Below are 9266 nucleotides of genomic sequence, written 5' to 3' on the forward strand. Positions count from 1 at the left end.
CATGATCTAATGGAAAAAATATGATGGAGTGCAACCCTCAGTAGAAAAGTTCCTTATATCTCTCTTTTTCAAGGGACATTTTTACTGGTATAACATTAGCTAATTCTGGGAAATGTCAAGTCTGCCCACAAAAGGATTAAGAAAAGGGGTTTAGAAAAATATGACACATAAATCAAGGCTCTCCATAAAAGTGCAGATGATAGGCTTTTTAAAAATTATTATTCTTTTTTTGGAAAAACAAGGGCACTCCATTTTCATCAAGTGTCTGCTCTGTACCCTTTACCATAACTTAATAAGTAAAAACACAGGAAGAGAAAAGGCAGCAAAATGCAGATATGGATGGGAAGGTTTTAACTTTGCCATGAAACTGATATCCCCACAGAAAACGCATACTGAAACCTCAGCCTGAACACCTTCCAGCCCTGCCAGACCTATTTTCCTGCATTTTCATTTTTCAGTGTGCAGGAAGACATTGCAGCCTGGAGGACTAAATGAGGCATCTGTGATCTCAGTGCCAACAGCGCAATTCCAGAGGTCGCTCCCGCCACACTCCTCAGGTCCTTACTCAGGCTCCCTCCATCCCAGAGCATCGTTCCAGCTGCAGGAGGCTGTTGTGTGCATCACTCCTGGTGTGGCAGGAAATTGGTCCTGGCATGGTGTACATTTCTCCTCGTTGTTATCGTTATTTTCATTCACAGAAACAATTTAATAACCAGCAAAGGAAGAAACTGCCATAAGCATTAGGATGTTTTGTCTAGAATCCTGGCTCCAAGCCTGGAATTTTTGTCATTAGGTGATATGATAACATTAGCAAATAATAATGATAATACCAATATGATAAACAATATCAGAAGATAAAAGTAACACAGTGTAAGCACTCTTCGACTATTTTGTCTTTTTCTCACTTGCATTATGGCACAGCACTGATTATCTGCTTTCCTGTATGAGTCACATCAAGTTATATCATTTATCCTTCCAGAGGGTTCAGAGGATATCATAAACCATGGAGAGCAAAGCTTGTTCTGCACCCTAATGTAATCTAAAGTGCCTGGTGCTATTACTGTCTGCCTGTTGACTGCTCTGCTTATGGGGTATTTAAAGCAAAGGGAAACAATGGCTGGCTGCAATGTTTTTCCTCCATTCATACTCCCCTCTAGACCTGATGCTTTCTCTCATTTTCTCTTGCCTATCTTTCCATTGCTCCCTTGTCCTTCCTTTTCCCAGCCTCCTTCCTTTCTCCTCAGTCTCCAGGGTGAAACAAATCCTTTCTTTTTCCTAAGCCTGAGACTGAACTCACATCCACAGAACCCTCTAGAAATTTGGGCTCCTTTAGGGAGGTGGAATATTCCACAGGTCTTAACCAACAGCCATAAAATCATCAAGTGCACCTAAGAATTCAGTCCAAGTGACTGTGGGGCCATGCAGCAGATCCCAACAACACACACAACCAAACCAAACAGAAACCACAGAAAATGTGCAAGAATGTATTGAAATATCAGCTACATGCTCCTCCATCCCTCCCATCTGCTCCCCAGATTTGTGTCACAAAAATCTTTGGTAAACGTCATATAACCATCAATTGAATGTGTTCATAAATCAAGTTTTTATTCCATCTGCTTCCTGAATACAGTTAATAAATTATATATGCTTATGTCCAATGATTTGGAATTGTTAATAATTCAAAAGCTTTCAGTTTCCTCTTTTTTTCTGTAAAAGTTTCGTGTTGTTAAGGCAGAAGACAGAAGAGATTTCAGTGTATCATCCTGGTCTAACAGGATGAATTTGTTCTAAGGAAGCCAGGCTAGAAAAAGGACTTTTTCACAACTACACATACAGTGTCTGTGCATTAGATTTCCAGCTTGCACCACATGGGGGGTTTTTATTTCTATTTGCACAAAATTTGTGTATGCAAACTGCCACTGCATTTCTTAGGCACACAATTCTTTGCACACTTTTCTCTGAAAGAAATTGCATTTTGCAAGTGTTGTAAAATTATCAAATATCATTCCATTGTACATAAAAATGGGTGAAAACCTTTTTCCAGCGTGGGCTAAATTTACATTGTTCAGTCCTGGTATACAATAGGACAAAAGGAATAAAAATAATCCAATAATAATTTCGTTTAACAAGACTCTACTATGATCAGTTGATACCAAAAAACAGGTGTTTAAATATTTTTAAAATTAAGTCAGTGTTAATTCATTGTTGTGTTGTCTGATCCATGAAATTCAATTTGAAATTCAGTGTCTGCCCATGTTGTATTTTAGAAACACTTTCCCACAATTTCTGAATGATGAAAAATGCAGCCACATAAAAAAATGCTCTTCTCTAGCACTTCATACTGCAGGTTATGACATGATCTTTACTTCCACTATTCACTCTTTATTCTGTAAATAATAGATAATTATACATTATGTAAAATTATAATTATTGTTAATTTCATCATTTTTAAAGAGCTACCTGCAGAGCTACATGTGAAATGCATTTGTCACTACAGAACTTCTTTTTTAAAATACCATCTTTACAAATACAAATAAAGGAAAAAAATATTTTTTCTGTTTAAAAATCTGCAAAACCATAGAGTTTGTTCAGGGATTGTGACACACAGAAGTCTTCAGCCTGTGGGTTACCTTAGGGATGGCCCAGGCAGTTCACACCTGATTTAACTGTGGTGACTGGAAAAAAACAGGAGTGAAGTGAAGCTCATCTCATGACTAAGGGATTTTGTTGCTCTCAGCTCCCAACTTGTGCTGTAAGAAACAAACGTTCAAGTCTGTACTTGAAACAATGCTAAAGGTGAAGGGCTCCAAACTCTGCAAGGCACTAAGAGCCAAGCATCCCTTGCAAGTTTTAATGAGAAAAATGGATTTTAATGCTTTCTAATTTTTGATGGAAAAGTTAGAAAGCAGGGCCATCATTTTTCAAGCATTTGGAGGCCTGCGTAATATTAACACGAGTGCAGAACAGAAATGTTTTTCTTTTAATCAGATTCTGAAGCAACACCAGCACTATCCCAGCATAATGGCACAGGGGAGAGTTCAGAAAACAGAAAATACCAAAATGCTGATCTGTGGTACCACCCAGTGCCTGCTGTAAGTCACAGAGCACACATTACACATTACAGACCCTGTACAGTCTCACTGGAATAATGGTGGCCTTGCTTTTCTTTCCAAAAGTAAAAGGTGTATTTCTACTATATTTCTGTGAACATTTTTGAAGCAATGACCATGGGTTCCAGTCCTATCTGGAGGAACAATCTGACTTGCCTGCATTTCCACTATTTATGGTTTACATTCAGCTCTCAAAAGCAGTTCCAAACTACCAAACCCACAACAGCTGTTTCCAGAAACAAGCACTTCTTATCATTCGGTATCAAGCATCAGAGCCCATTAGAGTGTGGAAGGAATGCCACAAATGAACTGGGTTTCTAGAGTCCTAGGAGATTTGTTTCAGTTTCTAATCAAACTGGTTCCCAGACTTAATTCAATCAGCCCTTATTTTTCCTACACTTGGCAGGAGAAGGACTTTTTTTTTCCAGAAGCAATTACTGTAAATATAAATGGCTAAGCACTCAAGCAGTATATTAACAATTCTAAATCCTTTTCTTCTGCTCTTGATCATAAAAACCCTTCCATGCAAGCAACAGTAATTCCCCTTTTTATAGCATAAAAAGTATAAAGAAAGACCATCTGGACTGGCATGTCTGCCTTTCTCACACAGATTCAAGGTGACCCCTTCCAATGGTTCAGATTCCCTGATCCCTTTCAAAATAACTGGAAACTTCTTCCAGCTTATCTTATTGCCAGGATCTTTTAAAGGGCATGAAATATATTAGAGATGATGGAAGAAGAGGAAGGAGTGGGAATGATATGAACTGATACAGTAGATGATCTGTGTGCATTTCAAGCTCATTTTGAAACAAATTTGTCCAGTTAGAGGATAGTGACTTCCCATATTAAGATCAACGAGGGGGAAAAGTATGTAAGTGAGACTGACTTTCACTGCTAAAGCAGCTTTAAATGTTAATCATGTGGTGACACAACATGCTTAAGTGTTGAAAAGACAGGCCCCTGGCATAATCAAAGTGACACTGCAAGAAAAACCTACTTTCATCAGGTAAAAGCTTTAGGTTTGTACAATGGGCTTCCCAGATAAAACAGTGCAGGCAATTGCAGTTGTACAAATGTATACATACACTCATAAAGAAGGGGATAGGAAAATAGATATAGGCTAAATTTCCAGGGGTGGAGCAGGGAAGCTGGTTTACAATTCTTGAGCTGCAAATAAATACTGAATGAGTAACTATCATCAGACCCCATACCATCAGATATCTGTTCACTTCTGGTGGCAGACTAGCAAGTCCTTTAGTATTTTTACACTGTTTCAATCACCAGATCACTTAATCCAAATTACAACCAAGGAACACCACTGATTACCTAAAATGTAGGAAAAAGTCCTTTTCTTGTACTTCAGGTATGCCAGGCTGAAGGGCTGGGAGTGTCAGAAGTCCCTGGCAGAGAAAAGGAAGAAGGTTATTGAAAGGTGGATGCTTTCAGGTAGCAGCACCTCTTCAGAGGTGCACCACGTAACAAACTATCGTAACAAACAACAAACGTATCCAGACACAGTGTGAGGTGGCAGGAAAGTTTTTTTTACAGGAAATTCCTCAATTATCCTAGCTAAATGGTGCTGTTTTAAAATAAGGCAAGGTCTCTTCTTTATAATCCACATTAAAAGAATATTGACATCTTAATGCACAACCACACAGGCACAGAATTATAAAGACTGTACCAGAAAGGACAGGCATCATCCCTTGCCAGCTGGTGGTGAAGAGGTACCAGAAGCAGACCTCTGCATTTCTTCCCTTTCCTAAATTCATAGCACTGCCCTCACATCCATCAGCACTGGTTTAACCAAGAATAGTCCCATGAAATTTTCATACCCAATGAAAATTTCGGATTTTAAGTGAAACTAAAAGAACGGATCAGGACCACGTCACCTGCAGTAGAAAAGTTACACAGATGATGTTTATTTTTATGGTTTTTATTTCAACCACTTGGTTTCATTACATTTTACAAAAAGAGCCTTTTAAGAATTTTTTGTTCATCTTTTAACACCATTGTTTTTCTTTTATTACATGAAAAAAGCTGTGATGCTTACCTTATTTCATTTAATAAAGAGTCTCTTATGCTGTAGCACAAAGCATTAGGAAGTTACCTAGTTCCTAAAGAAAAGATCTTTAATGCTGACATTGTTGAACATACTCATGTTTCCTTCTTATTTATTCAAGTCAACTTCTGTAACATTTCCTTATCCCGGATTTTCATTCTCTTTTACCAACATAAAGGCAATCCTTCACAATCTAAGATGAACATTTTATATTTGCATGGGGTTTTTTTTAATGTTTAATTAGACACTTTAACAATGTCAAGTTGTTAGGCAACAATTCACAGTCAGGATGGATTACAAAGGAAGCTCCCAGATCACAAAGGTCCCAGAGCTTTTGAATGGTTTCTCCACTTTTTTTGTCCGTGCACGCTGCTGTGTGCTTAAAGAGTGACATCACTCATCTGCATTATAGTGCTGTACATTCATCAAAGTACTGATTAGAATCTAAAAGTTCTCAAATAGCAGTAGGATTTAGTAATTTGTAATCAGATACATAAGAGTGAACAAAAGGAAGTATCAGTGCTTTCAAAGGGAGTTTGTGACCTTCTGGTGCAGGTTCTGGAATTACTTTCTCTGCTGATTTTAAATTGCACCTGAATGGCAATATTAACAAAGCTTCTGGATGCGTATTCCAGGTGAGGGAAAGTCAAGAATCTACTCTGTAATTACATTTTGTTATTTTATTTATTTAAGAGTATTACTACATGAGAAGTTAGAAAGACATGAGCAGCTTAGACAGAAAGGCATGAGATGAGAATCTCAGATTTTTAATTTGCAGTGGCTAACACTTGTAGTGGTGATGTTCTGGTTTCCCAGGGGCATGCTGCTGCATTGCTGCTGCTGCTTTTTGATCAATTTGAGGCTGTGGAAGCTTTGCCTTGATCACAGATTCATAATGTGCATGTGCTGGATACTATGTGAAAAATTTAATGACAGCTGACATTATATATCTGTGGTGGGTATGAGCCCTCTCTCTCTCTCCAAGGCCATGGGGAAGATTTCAGTCTGCATCATGATATGAAACAAGCCAAGCATTTTATTTTTATTTCCATCACAAAGAAACCCATTTCAATAGCAAATCTGTCTCCCTTTAGAACAGCTCTCCTATCTGCATAAAATGCCAATAAATCACTCCATACTTGACTACTGCAGTGCACAGCACATCCCGAAGAACATTTAGGGTTTCAAGTCAAGACACCTTTGTCAATGACCTCAAGGCTCTCGCAGATCTCAGGTGGAACCCAGCTCGTGACTTCCCTTCTCATTTTCAGCCTCCCAGGCAATATCTGCTGCTTCCAGTGTTTCATTAGGTTATTGCCTTGCTTACAAAATGCAGATATGTTTAGCTGACAGGCAAGGCCCATGTCTCTCTTTTGAAGGTGTATTTCAGTGCAGATTCTTGCTCACCCCCACCCACAGCAAGACAAGGATCCGCAAGAATCTCCGGACCTTCCATCCCAGGGAGAGGCCTGCAGGGACCCCACTCAGCAGCTCGGAGCTGCTTCAGACTGTTCAAAATTGTTCTTCAGCTGCAACATCCTCCCAAGGGCTGCTGCAGCAGCTGGGGCTTGCCAGAGTTCACAGACGGTTTAAGCCTCCCTCCTGGCCGGCCTCAGCCACGTCCCAGGCGTGCTTCCCCATGGAAGGCACAGCAAGAGGGTGCTGCAGGGGCCAGGCTCCTAAGGCTCAGGGATACTGCGGAATTCCCTGGTGCAAGGGAATGGATGCAAGCCAGGGATCTGGCTCAGCACTGCTTCTTTTGGATAGGGATTCTCCCCCTACACACATTGCTCTCATTAAAGGAAAGTTGCCATGTGTTAGATAACCCTAAACTATCAGCGAGAAGGAACAGCAGGAAGCATTTCCTTCAAATGACTGGATACTGTGAACTTTACTTAGGTTTCAAAAATTCTATGTCAAGCAGCTTCCCTCAAAATACACAGATGTCCATTTGTGCAGCTCAGGGGGTGAAAAGTTCCTGCATATTCCGGGAATACAGCTACTTGTCTGCACATCCATGGATTTTGGAAACCCTACTGGCTTCATCTGTTTCCAGAGGTTGAGTTCACACTGTATTGTAACAGATCATTTCAGTAGGTCAGAGGGAACACGAACTCAGGGTCTGGAAGGAAGCTCCCTAATGGGGGATTTCAGAATCTGCTGTTGTTTTCAGCTGCAGCTTTGTTTTTCAGAGCTCTGGCAGCACCAGCAGCTCCTGCTCACAGAAGGGTCAGCAATTTGATTTTTAGCCATTTTTACAAAGCACACGGTTCCCACTCTACACCCATGTTCTGCCTTTGTTCGTTGTCATCAAAACTTCACTAACAACAGGCAGGGGTGTAAATGAATGGAGACTCTGCTCCCCTCTTCTGTTTCCTGAACTCCAGCCAAAATCATACATCCTGAATAAAATCATAAATCCTTCCCCATGGGGAACAGGGTGTTCCCCTTGGAAGCTGGCCTGTGGTTCCAAACCACTTCAGAAATATAGGCCAGGTTTCTAAAACCAAAACGGAGGCATGTCCGACTTTTTTTGTAATACATAACTTTTGCTTCCTTTTCTCTGAAAATAATGCTTTGCATGCTTTAAAATAATATTCCCTTCTGAATCTATACACTTTAAATGTGCATAGCTGAGCTGCCAGATGCTATAAATTGTCCCAACTGACTGGATATGAGGAATCTATTCCACCTTATGCAGGGGGAGGATGTGCAGAATTTCAAATCCATTTTTATATGCAGCCTTACTTATGCTAAGATGTTGTTGGAGATTTGCTGGGTTTGACCTTTATGATACATTAAAATACTTCTGTTTTTTCTCACAATTATCGTTATTAATCTTCTCCTGGATGGTATAGCCCACGGTACATTCATTTATTAGTGAAATTAAATTTCAAGCGGGAGAACACTTGGGTAAAACATCCTCAGGCTTTTGGGTATTCTAAAGGAAATCATGTGTATAAATGAGCTTTGCTTTTCTGTATATACATGAACTTTTCCCAGAAAATAGAGGCAGCTACTTCACTGAAATTCTGGTAATTATCCTCATATATAACGTGAAAGTAATGATCTATCATGACCCATAAAATAAGTGAAGTCCAGTAAATAAGCAGTTCTCGTCAGAAGTCAGCATGTTTTTAAAACCTTTACTTGCTGGGTTTTGACTGATTCAATACATCAGGTTCATTAAGTCATTAAATCCCTTCTGTGCATTAAAGATCTTCTGCTGTTCCTGGCACACACTGGCACTATGTGCACATTGGGAAATTCCCATCTCCCTGTTCAGGAATATCTGTTTCCTTTTCAGCTTGCAGTGCAAACTCAGCACATCGTTCTGCATTCATGCCCATCAATGATTTGTGCCAGCCATCTCATTCAGGAACAGAATTGTTTTCAACTAGAGAAAATTTCTCCATCTTATTTTACCTTCTTTTTCCTTTTTTTTTCCCATAAACTGGATGTGAAGGTAAATGCTAAAACACTTCAGAATCTATCTTATTCTAACTCAAAAATAGAAACCTGGTAGAAGCTGTCTTACACAATAGGGCTTGGACTTTGTGTTTCACTATTGCACAAGAATAGATTTAGCATGTTTAGGATCAGGAAATTGAAAAAGCAGTTTAAAATCACTGTGCACCAAACCCTAAAGCTCCACCAGATGCAGGAGGGTCAGACCCAAATTATTTGACCTATTTCAGGATTCATACGTGCCCTGAATGACAATGCTCCCTTCTGAGGATTTTCCAGCTTCTGCCACGGGACTCAATTAAACAAACATCAACCAACCTCTGACCCCAGCACGCCTCTTTAATGCTCACATTATTTGCCCATCCATAAGGCAGACTACTCCAAGGCCACAGTTGCCACAGTAACTTGGATAAGGTGCCACAGAGAAAACCGCAAAACTTACATAATGCAAGTACCAAACAATTTTTCTAACCAGCAAAAGGCTGAAAGCAACACAACCTGAAGAACACTTCCACCTGGTCTCAAAAATAAATTGCAATTACTTGCTATGTCACAGTAATCCATAATCACCTGCAGCCACTAAAATCTGTAGGACAACACATTGAAATTTTAGTAGCATTGCTGGGAAA

Source organism: Pseudopodoces humilis, chromosome 6 (assembly GCF_049639895.1).
Source record: "Pseudopodoces humilis isolate 2021_Gansu_Grassland_sample_001 chromosome 6, ASM4963989v1, whole genome shotgun sequence".
In the NCBI taxonomy this organism is placed as follows: Eukaryota; Metazoa; Chordata; class Aves; order Passeriformes; family Paridae; genus Pseudopodoces; species Pseudopodoces humilis.